The 13,704-nt window shown below is 44.3% G+C and overlaps 32 non-coding genes across 32 annotated transcripts; all 32 read right to left on the bottom strand.

The window, feature by feature from the left end:
• Positions 1-224: 224 nt before the first annotated feature.
• Positions 225-365, bottom strand: LOC141062151 (U4 spliceosomal RNA). Its single transcript, XR_012223946.1, has one exon. It is a non-coding gene; the product is annotated as a U4 spliceosomal RNA (small nuclear RNA).
• A 285-nt stretch (positions 366-650) lies between these two features.
• LOC141061714 (U4 spliceosomal RNA) lies at positions 651-791 on the bottom strand. The gene has a single exon (XR_012223549.1). It is a non-coding gene; the product is annotated as a U4 spliceosomal RNA (small nuclear RNA).
• Positions 792-1,074: 283 nt separating this feature from the next.
• On the bottom strand, positions 1,075-1,215 carry LOC141061031 (U4 spliceosomal RNA). Its single transcript, XR_012222931.1, has one exon. It is a non-coding gene; the product is annotated as a U4 spliceosomal RNA (small nuclear RNA).
• A 283-nt stretch (positions 1,216-1,498) lies between these two features.
• On the bottom strand, positions 1,499-1,639 carry LOC141061005 (U4 spliceosomal RNA). Its single transcript, XR_012222907.1, has one exon. It is a non-coding gene; the product is annotated as a U4 spliceosomal RNA (small nuclear RNA).
• A 282-nt stretch (positions 1,640-1,921) lies between these two features.
• Positions 1,922-2,062, bottom strand: LOC141060928 (U4 spliceosomal RNA). The gene has a single exon (XR_012222837.1). It is a non-coding gene; the product is annotated as a U4 spliceosomal RNA (small nuclear RNA).
• Positions 2,063-2,345: 283 nt separating this feature from the next.
• Positions 2,346-2,486, bottom strand: LOC141062932 (U4 spliceosomal RNA). The gene has a single exon (XR_012224631.1). It is a non-coding gene; the product is annotated as a U4 spliceosomal RNA (small nuclear RNA).
• A 285-nt stretch (positions 2,487-2,771) lies between these two features.
• LOC141060925 (U4 spliceosomal RNA) lies at positions 2,772-2,912 on the bottom strand. The gene has a single exon (XR_012222835.1). It is a non-coding gene; the product is annotated as a U4 spliceosomal RNA (small nuclear RNA).
• Positions 2,913-3,197: 285 nt separating this feature from the next.
• Positions 3,198-3,338, bottom strand: LOC141061844 (U4 spliceosomal RNA). The gene has a single exon (XR_012223667.1). It is a non-coding gene; the product is annotated as a U4 spliceosomal RNA (small nuclear RNA).
• Positions 3,339-3,621: 283 nt separating this feature from the next.
• LOC141062394 (U4 spliceosomal RNA) lies at positions 3,622-3,762 on the bottom strand. The gene has a single exon (XR_012224166.1). It is a non-coding gene; the product is annotated as a U4 spliceosomal RNA (small nuclear RNA).
• A 281-nt stretch (positions 3,763-4,043) lies between these two features.
• Positions 4,044-4,184, bottom strand: LOC141063124 (U4 spliceosomal RNA). Its single transcript, XR_012224805.1, has one exon. It is a non-coding gene; the product is annotated as a U4 spliceosomal RNA (small nuclear RNA).
• Positions 4,185-4,467: 283 nt separating this feature from the next.
• On the bottom strand, positions 4,468-4,608 carry LOC141061286 (U4 spliceosomal RNA). The gene has a single exon (XR_012223161.1). It is a non-coding gene; the product is annotated as a U4 spliceosomal RNA (small nuclear RNA).
• A 283-nt stretch (positions 4,609-4,891) lies between these two features.
• On the bottom strand, positions 4,892-5,032 carry LOC141061288 (U4 spliceosomal RNA). Its single transcript, XR_012223163.1, has one exon. It is a non-coding gene; the product is annotated as a U4 spliceosomal RNA (small nuclear RNA).
• Positions 5,033-5,315: 283 nt separating this feature from the next.
• On the bottom strand, positions 5,316-5,456 carry LOC141061289 (U4 spliceosomal RNA). The gene has a single exon (XR_012223164.1). It is a non-coding gene; the product is annotated as a U4 spliceosomal RNA (small nuclear RNA).
• A 285-nt stretch (positions 5,457-5,741) lies between these two features.
• LOC141061632 (U4 spliceosomal RNA) lies at positions 5,742-5,882 on the bottom strand. Its single transcript, XR_012223475.1, has one exon. It is a non-coding gene; the product is annotated as a U4 spliceosomal RNA (small nuclear RNA).
• Positions 5,883-6,165: 283 nt separating this feature from the next.
• On the bottom strand, positions 6,166-6,306 carry LOC141060938 (U4 spliceosomal RNA). The gene has a single exon (XR_012222846.1). It is a non-coding gene; the product is annotated as a U4 spliceosomal RNA (small nuclear RNA).
• A 285-nt stretch (positions 6,307-6,591) lies between these two features.
• LOC141061856 (U4 spliceosomal RNA) lies at positions 6,592-6,732 on the bottom strand. Its single transcript, XR_012223678.1, has one exon. It is a non-coding gene; the product is annotated as a U4 spliceosomal RNA (small nuclear RNA).
• A 283-nt stretch (positions 6,733-7,015) lies between these two features.
• Positions 7,016-7,156, bottom strand: LOC141062891 (U4 spliceosomal RNA). Its single transcript, XR_012224594.1, has one exon. It is a non-coding gene; the product is annotated as a U4 spliceosomal RNA (small nuclear RNA).
• Positions 7,157-7,439: 283 nt separating this feature from the next.
• Positions 7,440-7,580, bottom strand: LOC141061857 (U4 spliceosomal RNA). Its single transcript, XR_012223679.1, has one exon. It is a non-coding gene; the product is annotated as a U4 spliceosomal RNA (small nuclear RNA).
• Positions 7,581-7,861: 281 nt separating this feature from the next.
• Positions 7,862-8,002, bottom strand: LOC141060890 (U4 spliceosomal RNA). The gene has a single exon (XR_012222803.1). It is a non-coding gene; the product is annotated as a U4 spliceosomal RNA (small nuclear RNA).
• A 285-nt stretch (positions 8,003-8,287) lies between these two features.
• LOC141061098 (U4 spliceosomal RNA) lies at positions 8,288-8,428 on the bottom strand. The gene has a single exon (XR_012222992.1). It is a non-coding gene; the product is annotated as a U4 spliceosomal RNA (small nuclear RNA).
• Positions 8,429-8,711: 283 nt separating this feature from the next.
• Positions 8,712-8,852, bottom strand: LOC141061858 (U4 spliceosomal RNA). Its single transcript, XR_012223680.1, has one exon. It is a non-coding gene; the product is annotated as a U4 spliceosomal RNA (small nuclear RNA).
• Positions 8,853-9,133: 281 nt separating this feature from the next.
• On the bottom strand, positions 9,134-9,274 carry LOC141060950 (U4 spliceosomal RNA). Its single transcript, XR_012222857.1, has one exon. It is a non-coding gene; the product is annotated as a U4 spliceosomal RNA (small nuclear RNA).
• Positions 9,275-9,559: 285 nt separating this feature from the next.
• Positions 9,560-9,700, bottom strand: LOC141061099 (U4 spliceosomal RNA). Its single transcript, XR_012222993.1, has one exon. It is a non-coding gene; the product is annotated as a U4 spliceosomal RNA (small nuclear RNA).
• A 283-nt stretch (positions 9,701-9,983) lies between these two features.
• LOC141061859 (U4 spliceosomal RNA) lies at positions 9,984-10,124 on the bottom strand. The gene has a single exon (XR_012223681.1). It is a non-coding gene; the product is annotated as a U4 spliceosomal RNA (small nuclear RNA).
• Positions 10,125-10,405: 281 nt separating this feature from the next.
• Positions 10,406-10,546, bottom strand: LOC141061377 (U4 spliceosomal RNA). Its single transcript, XR_012223244.1, has one exon. It is a non-coding gene; the product is annotated as a U4 spliceosomal RNA (small nuclear RNA).
• A 285-nt stretch (positions 10,547-10,831) lies between these two features.
• On the bottom strand, positions 10,832-10,972 carry LOC141062812 (U4 spliceosomal RNA). The gene has a single exon (XR_012224523.1). It is a non-coding gene; the product is annotated as a U4 spliceosomal RNA (small nuclear RNA).
• A 283-nt stretch (positions 10,973-11,255) lies between these two features.
• LOC141061940 (U4 spliceosomal RNA) lies at positions 11,256-11,396 on the bottom strand. The gene has a single exon (XR_012223754.1). It is a non-coding gene; the product is annotated as a U4 spliceosomal RNA (small nuclear RNA).
• A 281-nt stretch (positions 11,397-11,677) lies between these two features.
• On the bottom strand, positions 11,678-11,818 carry LOC141061628 (U4 spliceosomal RNA). Its single transcript, XR_012223471.1, has one exon. It is a non-coding gene; the product is annotated as a U4 spliceosomal RNA (small nuclear RNA).
• Positions 11,819-12,103: 285 nt separating this feature from the next.
• Positions 12,104-12,244, bottom strand: LOC141062941 (U4 spliceosomal RNA). The gene has a single exon (XR_012224639.1). It is a non-coding gene; the product is annotated as a U4 spliceosomal RNA (small nuclear RNA).
• Positions 12,245-12,527: 283 nt separating this feature from the next.
• On the bottom strand, positions 12,528-12,666 carry LOC141060857 (U4 spliceosomal RNA). Its single transcript, XR_012222773.1, has one exon. It is a non-coding gene; the product is annotated as a U4 spliceosomal RNA (small nuclear RNA).
• A 285-nt stretch (positions 12,667-12,951) lies between these two features.
• Positions 12,952-13,092, bottom strand: LOC141061868 (U4 spliceosomal RNA). Its single transcript, XR_012223689.1, has one exon. It is a non-coding gene; the product is annotated as a U4 spliceosomal RNA (small nuclear RNA).
• A 283-nt stretch (positions 13,093-13,375) lies between these two features.
• On the bottom strand, positions 13,376-13,516 carry LOC141062914 (U4 spliceosomal RNA). The gene has a single exon (XR_012224615.1). It is a non-coding gene; the product is annotated as a U4 spliceosomal RNA (small nuclear RNA).
• Between the last annotated feature and the right edge of the window lie 188 nt (positions 13,517-13,704).

A 13,704-nucleotide genomic window follows, 5' to 3' on the forward strand; every position in this document is an offset into this window, starting at 1 on the left:
TCCAGCGATGCGTGGAGGCGGGCGGGAGGACGCCAGGATCGCTGTATGTGAAAGGTAAGTATCGTCCGCTGCATCGCTGTGAGATCTTTCTGTATGAAAGCTCACTAGCGATCATTTAGCGATGCACCAGCGATCCTGACCGAGTCGGATCGCTGGTTGAATCGCTGGTGCATCGCTAAATGTAAAAGGGCCTTTAGACTGTCATTTACATACCATAGATTAAGTCTCCTGAGAGACGAACAAAAATTGCCAAAGCTGACTGTATTTCAAGTCATCATGGTGGGGTATTAGGAAAAGTTTTCAATTAGCAATAATCACGCCTCGGTTAAACATCATAGGCTACGATATCGCCACTGCGCAACGTTGAAAGAACTGTTGTGACCAATGCCTTCCTGCTTCCAAAGCAGAGCTTGTTAAAGCTATGGTGAGTTACAAATTCTCACTAGCCCTCCCACACTGCTTCCAGGCATTCTGAGCTTCCACATTCTAAGGGCTCAGTTAAGATGAAATTTTTGGCAATTACAGGCAGATTGCCTCACTCTCTCCTTCTGCTCCAGGCAACAAACATCAATCCATTGCTGTGAGAAGCAAGGCTTTTCTTCCACGCTGGGAGAAGCTAAGACTCTGTTATTTGAATACCATAAATTAAGTCTCCTGAGAGACCAACAAAAATTGCCAAAGCTGACTGTATTTCAAGTCATCATGGCTGGGTTTTGGGAAAAATTTTCAATTAGCAATAATCACGCCTCGATTAAACCTCATGGGCTACGATATTGCCACTGCGCAAAGTTGAAAGAACTGTTGTGACCAATGCCTTCCTGCTTTCAAAGCAGAGCTTGTTTAAGCTACGGTGAGTTACAAATTCTCACTAGCCCTCCCACACTGCTTCCAGGCATCCTGGGCTTCCACATTCTGAGGGCTCAGGAAAGATGTAATTTTTGGCCATTACAAGCAGATTGCCTCACTCTCGCCTTCTGCTCCAAGAAACAAACATCAATCCATTGCTGTGAGAAGCAAGGCTTTTCTTCCACGCTGGGAGGAGCTAAGACTGTCATTTGCATACCATAGATTAAGCCTCCTGAGAGACCAACAAAAATTGCCAAAGCTGACTGTATTTTAAGTCATCATGGCGGGGTATTGGGAAAAGTTTTCAATTAGCAATAATCACGCCTCGGTTAAACCTCATGGGCTACGATATTGTCACTGCACAAAGTTGAAAGAACTGTTGTGACCAATGCCTTGCCGCTTCCAAATCAGAGCTTGTTTAAGCTACGGTGAGTTACAAATTCTCAATAGCCCTCCCACACTGCTCACAGGCATCCTGAGCTTCCACATTCTAAGGGCTCAGTTAAGATGAAATTTTTTGCCATTACAGGCAGATTGCCTCACTCTCTCCTTCTGCTCCAAGAAACAAACATCAATCCATTGCTGTGAGAAGCAAGGCTTTTCTTCCACACTGGGAGGACCTAAGACTGTCATTTGCATACCATAGATTAAGTCTCCTGAGAGACCAACAAAAAATGCCAAAGCTGACTGTATTTCAAGTCATCATGGCGGGCTATTGGGAAAAGTTTTCAATTAGCAATAATCACGCCTCGGTTAAACCTCATGGGCTACGATATTGCCACAGCGCAAAGATTAAGGAACAGAAGTGACCAAGGGCTTCCTGCTTCCAAAGCAGAACTTGTTTAAGCCATGGTGAGTTCCAAATCACCACTAGCCCTCCACGCTGCTTCCACGCATCCTGGGCTTCCACATTCTGCGGGATCAGGAAAGATGAAATTTTTGGCCATTACAGGCAGATTGCCTCACTCTCTCCTTCTGCTCCAAGAAACAAACATGAATCCATTGCTGTGAGAAGCAAAGCTTTTCTTCCACACTGGGAGGACCTAAGACTGTCATTTGCATACCATAGATTAAGTCTCCTGAGAGACCAACAAAAATTGCCAAAGCTGACTGTATTTCAAGTCATCATGGCGGGGTATTGGGAAAAGTTTTCAAATAGCAATAATCACGCCTCGGTTAAACCTCATGGGCTAAGATATTGCCACTGCGCAAAGTTGAAAGAAATGTTGTGACCAATGCCTTCCTGCTTCCAAAGCAGAGCTTGTTTAAGCTACGGTGAGTTACAAATTCTCACTAGCCCTCCCACACTGCTTCCAGGAATCCTGGGCTTCCACATTCTGAGGGCTCAGGAAAGATGTAATTTTTGGCAATTAAAGGCAGATTGCCTCACTCTCGCCTTCTGCTCCAAGAAACAAACATCAATCCATAGCTGTGAGAAGCAAGGCTTTTCTTCCACACAGGGAGGACCTAAGACTGTCATTTACATACCATAGATTAAGTCTCCTGAGAGACCAACAAAAATTGCCAAAGCTGACTGTATTTCAAGTCATCATGGCGGGGTATTGGGAAAAGTTTTCAATTAGCAATAATCACGCCTCAGTTAAACCTCATAGGCTACGATATTGCCACTGCGCAAAGTTTAAAGAACTGTTGTGACCAATGCCTTCCTGCTTCCAAAGCAGAGCTTGTTTAAGCTATGGTGAGTTACAAATTCTCACTAGCCCTCCCACACTGCTTCCAGGCATTCTGAGCTTCCACATTCTAAGGGCTCAGTTAAGATGAAATTTTTGGCAATTACAGGCAGATTGCCTCACTCTCTCCTTCTGCTCCAAGAAACAAACATCAATCCATTGCTGTGAGAAGCAAGGCTTTTCTTCCACGCTGGGAGGAGCTAAGACTCTGTTATTTGCATACAATGGATTAAGTCTCCTGAGAGACCAACAAAAATTGCCAAAGCTGACTGTATTTCAAGTCATCATGGCGGGGTATTGGGAAAAGTTTTCAATTAGCAATAATCACGCCTCGGTTAAACCTCATAGGCTACGATATTGCCACTGCGCAAAGTTGAAAGAACTGTTGTGACCAATGCCTTCCTGCGTCCAAAGCAGAGCTTGTTTAAGCTATGGTGAGTTACAAATTCTCACTAGCCCTCCCACACTGCTTCCAGGCATTCTGAGCTTCCACATTCTAAGGGATCAGTTAAGATGAAATTTTTGGCAATTACAGGCAGATTGCCTCACTCTCTCCTTCTGATCCAGGCAACAAACATCAATCCATTGCTGTGAGAAGCAAGGCTATACTTCCACGCTGGGAGGAGCTAAGACTCTGTTATTTGCATACCATAGATTAAGTCTCCTGAGAGACCAACAAAAATTGCCAAAGCTGACTGTATTTCAAGTCATCATGGCGGGGTATTGGGAAAAGTTTTCAATTAGCAATAATCACGCCTCGGTTAAACCTCATGGGCTACGATATTGCCACTGCGCAAAGTTGAAAGAACTGTTGTGACCAATGCCTTCCTGCTTTCAAAGCAGAGCTTGTTTAAGCTACGGTGAGTTACAAATTCTCACTAGCCCTCCCACACTGCTTCCAGGCATCCTGGGCTTCCACATTCTGAGGGCTCACGAAAGATGTAATTTTTGGCAATTACAGGCAGATTGCCTCACTCTCGCCTTCTGCTCCAAGAAACAAACATCAATCCATTGCTGTGAGAAGCAAGGCTTTTCTTCCACACTGGGAGAAGCTAAGACTGTCATTTGCATAACATGAATTAAGTCTCCTGAGAGACCAACAAAAATTGCCAAAGCTGACTGTAATCCAAGTCATTATGGCGGGGTATTGGGAAAAGTTTTCAATTAGCAATAATCACGCATTGGATAAACCTCATGGGCAACAATATTGCCACAGCGCAAAGATGAAAGAACAGAAGTGACCAAGGGCTTCCCGCTTCCAGGGCAGAACATTTTAAGCCATGGTGAGTTACAAATCACCACTAGCCCTCCACGCTGCTTCCAGGCATCCTTGGCTTACACATTCGAAGGGTTCAGTTAAGATGTAATTTTTGGCAATTACAGGCAGATTGCCTCACTCTCGCCTTCTGCTCCAAGAAACAAACATCAATCCATTGCTGTGAGAAGCAAGGCTTTTCTTCCACACTGGGAGAACCTAAGACTGTCATTTACATACCATAGATTAAGTCTCCTGAGAGACCAACAAAAATTGCCAAAGCTGACTGTATTTCAAGTCATCATGGCGGGGTATTGGGAAAAGTTTTCAATTAGCAATAATCACGCCTCGGTTAAACCTCATGGGCTACGATATTGTCACTGCGCAAAGTTGAAAGAACTGTTGTGACCAATGCCTTCCCGCTTCCAAATCAGAGCTTGTTTAAGCTACGGTGAGTTACAAATTCTCAATAGCCCTTCCACAATGCTTCCAGGCATCCTGAGCTTCCACATTCTAAGGGCTCAGTTAAGATGAAATTTTTGGCCATTACAGGCAGATTGCCTCACTCTCTCCTTCTGCTCCAAGAAACAAACATCAATCCATTGCTGTGAGAAGCAAGGCTTTTCTTCCACACTGGGAGGACCTAAGACTGTCATTTGCATACCATAGATTAAGTCTCCTGAGAGACCAACAAAGATTGCCAAAGCTGACTGTATTTCAAGTCATCATGGCGGGGTATTGGGAAAAGTTTTCAATTAGCAATAATCACGCCTCGGTTAAACCTCATGGGCTACGATATTGTCACTGCGCAAAGTTGAAAGAACTGTTGTGACCAATGCCTTCCCGCTTCCAAATCAGAGCTTGTTTAAGCTACGGTGAGTTACAAATTCTCAATAGCCCTTCCACACTGCTTCCAGGCATCCTGAGCTTCCACATTCTAAGGGCTCAGTTAAGATGAAATTTTTGGCCATTACAGGCAGATTGCCTCACTCTCTCCTTCTGCTCCAAGAAACAAACATCAATCCATTGCTGTGAGAAGCAAGGCTTTTCTTCCACACTGGGAGGACCTAAGACTGTCATTTGCATACCATAGATTAAGTCTCCTGAGAGACCAACAAAGATTGCCAAAGCTGACTGTATTTCAAGTCATCATGGCGGGGTATTGGGAAAAGTTTTCAATTAGCAATAATCACGCCTCGGTTAAACCTCATGGGCTACGATATTGTCACTGCGCAAAGTTGAAAGAACTGTTGTGACCAATGCCTTCCCGCTTCCAAATCAGAGCTTGTTTAAGCTACGGTGAGTTACAAATTCTCAATAGCCCTTCCACACTGCTTCCAGGCATCCTGAGCTTCCACATTCTAAGGGCTCAGTTAAGATGAAATTTTTGGCCATTACAGGCAGATTGCCTCACTCTTTCCTTCTGCTTCAGGCAACAAACATCAATCCATTGCTGTGAGAAGCAAGGCTTTTCTTCCACACTGGGAGGACCTAAGACTGTCATTTGCATACCATAGATTAAGTCTCCTGAGAGACCAACAAAGATTGCCAAAGCTGACTGTATTTCAAGTCATCATGGCGGGGTATTGGGAAAAGTTTTCAATTAGCAATAATCACGCCTCGGTTAAACCTCATGGGCTACGATATTGTCACTGCGCAAAGTTGAAAGAACTGTTGTGACCAATGCCTTCCCGCTTCCAAATCAGAGCTTGTTTAAGCTACGGTGAATTACAAATTCTCAATAGACCTTCCACACTGCTTCCAGGCATCCTGAGCTTCCACATTCTAAGGGCTCAGTTAAGATGAAATTTTTGGCCATTACAGGCAGATTGCCTCACTCTTTCCTTCTGCTTCAGGCAACAAACATCAATCCATTGCTGTGAGAATCTAGGCTTTTCTTCAACGCTGGGAGGAGGTAAGACTCTGTTATTTGCATACAATGGATTAAGTCTCCTGAGAGACCAACAAAAATTGCCAAAGCTGACTGTATTTCAAGTCATCATGGTGGGGTATTGGGAAAAGTTTTCAACTAGCAATAATCCCGCCTCGGTTAAACCTCATGGGCTACGACATTGCCACTGCGCAAAGTTGAAAAAACTGTTGTGACCAATGCCTTCCTGCTTCCAAAGCAGAGCTTGTTTAAGCTACGGTGAGTTACAAATTCTCACTAGCCCTCCCACACTGCTTCCAGGCATCCAGGGCTTCCACATTCTGAGGGCTCAGGAAAGATGTAATTTTTGGCAATTACAGGCAGATTGCCTCACTCTCGCCTTCTGCTCCAAGAAACAAACATCAATCCATTGCTGTGAGAAGCAAGGCTTTTCTTCCACACTGGGAGGACCTAAGACTGTCATTTATATATCATAGATTAAGTCTCCTGAGAGACCAACAAAAATTGCCAAAGCTGACTGTATTTCAAGTCATCATGGCGGGGTATTGGGAAAAGTTTTCAATTAGCAATAATCACGCCTCGGTTAAACCTCATAGGCTACGATATTGCCACTGCGCAAAGTTGAAAGAACTGTTGTGACCAATGCCTTCCTGCTTCCAAAGCAGAGCTTGTTTAAGCTATGGTGAGTTACAAATTCTCACTAGCCCTCCCACACTGCTTCCAGGCATTCTGAGCTTCCACATTCTAAGGGCTCAGTTAAGATGAAATTTTTGGCAATTACAGGCAGATTGCCTCACTCTTTCCTTCTGCTCCAGGCAACAAACATCAATCCATTGCTGTTAAAAGCAAGGCTATTCTTCCACGCTGGGAGGAGCTAAGACTCTGTTATTTGCATACCATAGATTAAGTCTCCTGAGAGACCAACAAAAATTGCCAAAGCTGACTGTATTTCAAGTCATCATGGCGGGGTATTGGGAAAAGTTTTCAATTAGCAATAATCACGCCTCGGTTAAACCTCATGGGCTACGATATTGCCACTGCGCAAAGTTGAAAGAACTGTTGTGACCAATGCCTTCCTGCTTTCAAAGCAGAGCTTGTTTAAGCTACGGTGAGTTACAAATTCTCACTAGCCCTCCCACACTGCTTCCAGGCATCCTGGGCTTCCACATTCTGAGGGCTCAGGAAAGATGTAATTTTTGGCAATTACAGGCAGATTGCCTCACTCTCGCCTTCTGCTCCAAGAAACAAACATCAATCCATTGCTGTGAGAAGCAAGGCTTTTCTTCCACACTGGGAGGACCTAAGACTGTCATTTGCATACCATAGATTAAGTCTCCTGAGAGACCAACAAAAATTGCCAAAGCTGACTGTATTTCAAGTCATCATGGCGGGGTATTGGGAAAAGTTTTCAATTAGCAATAATCACGCCTCGGTTAAACCTCATGGGCTATGATATTGTCACTGCACAAAGTTGAAAGAACTGTTGTGACCAATGCCTTCCCGCTTCCAAATCAGAGCTTGTTTAAGCTACGGTGAGTTACAAATTCTCAATAGCCCTTCCACACTGCTTCCAGGCATCCTGAGCTTCCACATTCTAAGGGCTCAGTTAAGATGAAATTTTTGGCCATTACAGGCAGATTGCCTCACTCTCTCCTTCTGCTCCAAGAAACAAACATCAATCCATTGCTGTGAGAAGCAAGGCTTTTCTTCCACACTGGGAGGACCTAAGACTGTCATTTGCATTCCATGAATTAAGTCTCCTGAGAGACCAACAAAAATTGCCAAAGCTGACTGTATTCCAAGTCATTATGGCGGGGTATTGGGAAAAGTTTTCAATTAGCAATAATCACGCCTTGGATAAACCTCATGGGCAACAATATTGCCACAGCGCAAAGATGAAAGAACAGAAGTGACCAAGGGCTTCCCGCTTCCAGGGCAGAACATTTTAAGCCATGGTGAGTTACAAATCACCACTAGCCCTCCACGCTGCTTCCAGGCATCCTTGGCTTACACATTCTAAGGGTTCAGTTAAGATGTAATTTTTGGCAATTACAGGCAGATTGCCTCACTCTCGCCTTCTGCTCCAAGAAACAAACATCAATCCATTGCTGTGAGAAGCAAGGCTTTTCTTCCACACTGGGAGAACCTAAGACTGTCATTTACATACCATAGATTAAGTCTCCTGAGAGACCAACAAAAATTGCCAAAGCTGACTGTATTTCAAGTCATCATGGTGGGGTATTGGGAAAAGTTTTCAATTAGCAATAATCACGCCTCGGTTAAACCTCATAGGCTACGATATTGCCACTGCGCAAAGTTGAAAGAACTGTTGTGACCAATGCCTTCCTGCTTCCAAAGCAGAGCTTGTTTAAGCTATGGTGAGTTACAAATTCTCACTAGCCCTCCCACACTGCTTCCAGGCATTCTGAGCTTCCACATTCTAAGGGCTCAGTTAAGATGAAATTTTTGGCAATTACAGGCAGATTGCCTCACTATCTCCTTCTGCTCCAGGCAACAAACATCAATCCATTGCTGTGAGAAGCAAGGCTTTTCTTCCACGCTGGGAGGAGCTAAGACTCTGTTATTTGCATACAATGGATTAAGTCTCCTGAGAGACCAACAAAAATTGCCAAAGCTGACTGTATTTCAAGTCATCATGGCGGGGTATTGGGAAAAGTTTTCAATTAGCAATAATCACGCCTCGGTTAAACCTCATGGACTATGATCTTGCCACTGCGCAAAGTTGAAAGAACTGTTGTGACCAATGCCTTCCTGCTTCCAAAGCAGAGCTTGTTTAAGCTACGGTGAGTTACAAATTCTCACTAGCCCTCCCACACTGCTTCCAGGCATCCTGGGCTTCCACATTCTGAGGGCTCAGGAAAGATGTAATTTTTGGCAATTACAGGCAGATTGCCTCACTCTCGCCTTCTGCTCCAAGAAACAAACATCAATCCATTGCTGTGAGAAGCAAGGCTTTTCTTCCACACTGGGAGAAGCTAAGACTGTCATTTGCATTCCATGAATTAAGTCTCCTGAGAGACCAACAAAAATTGCCAAAGCTGACTGTATTCCAAGTCATTATGGCGGGGTATTGGGAAAAGTTTTCAATTAGCAATAATCACGCCTTGGATAAACCTCATGGGCAACAATATTGCCACAGCGCAAAGATGAAAGAACAGAAGTGACCAAGGGCTTCCCGCTTCCAGGGCAGAACATTTTAAGCCATGGTGAGTTACAAATCACCACTAGCCCTCCACGCTGCTTCCAGGCATCCTTGGCTTACACATTCTAAGGGTTCAGTTAAGATGTAATTTTTGGCAATTACAGGCAGATTGCCTCACTCTCGCCTTCTGCTCCAAGAAACAAACATCAATCCATCGCTGTGAGAAGCAAGGCTTTTCTTCCACACTGGGAGAACCTAAGACTGTTATTTGCATACAATGGATTAAGTCTCCTGAGAGACCAACAAAAATTGCCAAAGCTGACTGTATTTCAAGTCATCATGGCGGGGTATTGGGAAAAGTTTTCAATTAGCAATAATCACGCCTCGGTTAAACCTCATAGGCTACGATATTGCCACTGCGCAAAGTTGAAAGAACTGTTGTGACCAATGCCTTCCTGCTTCCAAAGCAGAGCTTGTTTAAGCTATGGTGAGTTACAAATTCTCACTAGCCCTCCCACACTGCTTCCAGGCATTCTGAGCTTCCACATTCTAAGGGCTCAGTTAAGATGAAATTTTTGGCAATTACAGGCAGATTGCCTCACTATCTCCTTCTGCTCCAGGCAGCAAACATCAATCCATTGCTGTGAGAAGCAAGGCTTTTCTTACACGCTGGGAGGAGCTAAGACTCTGTTATTTGCATACAATGGATTAAGTCTCCTGAGAGACCAACAAAAATTGCCAAAGCTGACTGTATTTCAAGTCATCATGGCGGGGTATTGGGAAAAGTTTTCAATTAGCAATAATCACGCCTCGGTTAAACCTCATGGACTATGATCTTGCCACTGCGCAAAGTTGAAAGAACTGTTGTGACCAATGCCTTCCTGCTTCCAAAGCAGAGCTTGTTTAAGCTACGGTGAGTTACAAATTCTCACTAGCCCTCCCACACTGCTTCCAGGCATCCTGGGCTTCCACATTCTGAGGGCTCAGGAAAGATGTAATTTTTGGCAATTACAGGCAGATTGCCTCACTCTCGCCTTCTGCTCCAAGAAACAAACATCAATCCATTGCTGTGAGAAGCAAGGCTTTTCTTCCACACTGGGAGAAGCTGAGACTGTCATTTGCATTCCATGAATTAAGTCTCCTGAGAGACCAACAAAAATTGCCAAAGCTGACTGTATTCCAAGTCATTATGGCGGGGTATTGGGAAAAGTTTTCAATTAGCAATAATCACGCCTTGGATAAACCTCATGGGCAACAATATTGCCACAGCGCAAAGATGAAAGAACAGAAGTGACCAAGGGCTTCCCGCTTCCAGGGCAGAACATTTTAAGCCATGGTGAGTTACAAATCACCACTAGCCCTCCACGCTGCTTCCAGGCATCCTTGGCTTACACATTCTAAGGGTTCAGTTAAGATGTAATTTTTGGCAATTACAGGCAGATTGCCTCACTCTCGCCTTCTGCTCCAAGAAACAAACATCAATCCATCGCTGTGAGAAGCAAGGCTTTTCTTCCACACTGGGAGAACCTAAGACTGTTATTTGCATACAATGGATTAAGTCTCCTGAGAGACCAACAAAAATTGCCAAAGCTGACTGTATTTCAAGTCATCATGGCGGGGTATTGGGAAAAGTTTTCAATTAGCAATAATCACGCCTCGGTTAAAACTCATAGGCTACGATATTGCCACTGCGCAAAGTTGAAAGAACTGTTGTGACCAATGCCTTCCTGCGTCCAAAGCAGAGCTTGTTTAAGCTATGGTGAGTTACAAATTCTCACTAGCCCTCCCACACTGCTTCCAGGCATTCTGAGCTTCCACATTCTAAGGGCTCAGTTAAGATGAAATTTTTGGCAATTACAGGCAGATTGCCTCACTCTCTCCTTCTGCTCCAGGCAACAAACATCAATCCATTGCTGTGAGAAGCAATGCTATTCTTCCACGCTGGGAGGAGCTAAGACTCTGTTATTTGCATACCATAGATTAAGTCTCCTGAGAGACCAACAAAAATTGCCAAAGCTGACTGTATTTCAAGTCATCACGGCGGGGTATTGGGAAAAGTTTTCAATTAGCAATAATCACGCCTCGGTTAAACCTCATGGGCTACGATATTGCCACTGCGCAAAGTTGAAAGAACTGTTGTGACCAATGCCTTCCTGCTTTCAAAGCAGAGCTTGTTTAAGCTACGGTGAGTTACAAATTCTCACTAGCCCTCCCACACTGCTTCCAGGCATCCTGGGCTTCCACATTCTGAGGGCTCAGGAAAGATGTAATTTTTGGCAATTACAGGCAGATTGCCTCACTCTCGCCTTCTGCTCCAAGAAACAAACATCAATCCATTGCTGTGAGAAGCAAGGCTTTTCTTCCACACTGGGAGAAGCTAAGACTGTCATTTGCATAACATGAATTAAGTCTCCTGAGAGACCAACAAAAATTGCCAAAGCTGACTGTAATCCAAGTCATTATGGCGGGGTATTGGGAAAAGTTTTCAATTAGCAATAATCACGCCTTGGATAAACCTCATGGGCAACAATATTGCCACAGCGCAAAGATGAAAGAACAGAAGTGACCAAGGGCTTCCCGCTTCCAGGGCAGAACATTTTAAGCCATGGTGAGTTACAAATCACCACTAGCCCTCCACGCTGCTTCCAGGCATCCTTGGCTTACACATTCGAAGGGTTCAGTTAAGATGTAATTTTTGGCAATTACAGGCAGATTGCCTCACTCTCGCCTTCTGCTCCAAGAAACAAACATCAATCCATTGCTGTGAGAAGCAAGGCTTTTCTTCCACACTGGGAGGACCTAAGACTGTCATTTGCATACCATAGATTAAGTCTCCTGAGAGACCAACAAAGATTGCCAAAGCTGACTGTATTTCAAGTCATCATGGCGGGGTATTGGGAAAAGTTTTCAATTAGCAATAATCACACCTCGGTTAAACCTCATGGGCTACGATATTGTCACTGCGCAAAGTTGAAAGAACTGTTGTGACCAATGCCTTCCCGCTTCCAAATCAGAGGTTGTTTAAGCTACGGTGAGTTACAAATTCTCAATAGACCTTCCACACTGCTTCCAGGCATCCTGAGCTTCCACATTCTAAGAGCTCAGTTAAGATGAAATTTTTGGCCATTACAGGCAGATTGCCTCACTCTTTCCTTCTGCTTCAGGCAACAAACATCAATCCATTGCTGTGAGAATCTAGGCTTTTCTTCCACGCTGGGAGGAGGTAAGACTCTGTTATTTGCATACAATGGATTAAGTCTCCTGAGAGACCAACAAAAATTGCCAAAGCTGACTGTATTTCAAGTCATCATGGCGGGGTATTGGGAAAAGTTTTCAACTAGCAATAATCCCGCCTCGGTTAAACCTCATGGGCTACGATATTGCCACTGCGCAAAGTTGAAAAAACTGTTGTGACCAATGCCTTCCTGCTTCCAAAGCAGAGCTTGTTTAATCTACGGTGAGTTACAAATTCTCACTAGCCCTCCCACACTGCTTCCAGGCATCCAGGGCTTCCACATTCTGAGGGCTCAGGAAAGATGTAATTTTTGGCAATTACAGGCAGATTGCCTCACTCTCGCCTTCTGCTCCAAGAAACAAACATCAAACCATTGCTGTGAGAAGCAAGGCTTTTCTTCCACACTGGGAGGACCTAAGACTGTAATTTACATATCATAGATTAAGTCTCCTGAGAGACCAACAAAAATTGCCAAAGCTGACTATTTCAAGTCATCATGGCGGGGTATTGGGAAAAGTTTTCAATTAGCAATAATCACGCCTCGGTTAAACCTCATAGGCTACGATATTGCCACTGCGCAAAGTTGAAAGAACTGTTGTGACCAATGCCTTCCTGCTTCCAAAGCAGAGCTTGTTTAAGCTATGGTGAGTTACAAATTCTCACTAGCCCTCCCACACTGCTTCCAGGCATTCTGAGCTTCCACATTCTAAGGGCTCAGTTAAGATGAAATTTTTGGCAATTACAGGCAGATTGCCTCACTCTCTCCTTCTGCTCCAGGCAACAAACATCAATCCATTGCTGTGAGAAGCAAGGATATTCTTCCACGCTGGGAGGAGCTAAGACTCTGTTATTTGCATACCATAGATTAAGTCTCCTGAGAGACCAACAAAAATTGCCAAAGCTGACTGTATTTCAAGTCATCATGGCGGGGTATTGGGAAAAGTTTTCAATTAGCAATAATCACGCCTCGGTTAAACCTCATGGGCTACGATATTGCCACTGCGCAAAGTTGAAAGAACTGTTGTGACCAATGCCTTCCTGCTTTCAAAGCAGAGCTTGTTTAAGCTACGGTGAGTTACAAATTCTCACTAGCCCTCCCACACTGCTTCCAGGCATCCTGGGCTTCCACATTCTGAGGGCTCAGGAAAGATGTAATTTTTGGCAATTACAGGCAGATTGCCTCACTCTCGCCTTCTGCTCCAAGAAACAAACATCAATCCATTGCTGTGAGAAGCAAGGCTTTTCTTCCACACTGGGAGGACCTAAGACTGTCATTTGCATACCATAGATTAAGTCTCCTGAGAGACCAACAAAAATTGCCAAAGCTGACTGTAATTCAAGTCATCATGGCGGGGTATTGGGAAAAGTTTTCAATTAGCAATAATCACGCCTCGGTTAAACCTCATGGGCTAAGATATTGCCACTGCGCAAAGTTGAAAGAAATGTTGTGACCAATGCCTTCCTGCTTCCAAAGCAGAGCTTGTTTAAGCTACGGTGAGTTACAAATTCTCACTAGCCCTCCCACACTGCTTCCAGGCATCCTGGGCTTCCACATTCTGAGGGCTCAGGAAAGATGTAATTTTTGGCAATTACAGGCAGATTGCCTCACTCTCGCCTTCTGCT

Source organism: Dendrobates tinctorius, unplaced genomic scaffold (genome assembly GCF_039654945.1).
Source record: "Dendrobates tinctorius isolate UK_male_01 unplaced genomic scaffold, ASM3965494v1 ptg000245l, whole genome shotgun sequence".
In the NCBI taxonomy this organism is placed as follows: Eukaryota; Metazoa; Chordata; class Amphibia; order Anura; family Dendrobatidae; genus Dendrobates; species Dendrobates tinctorius.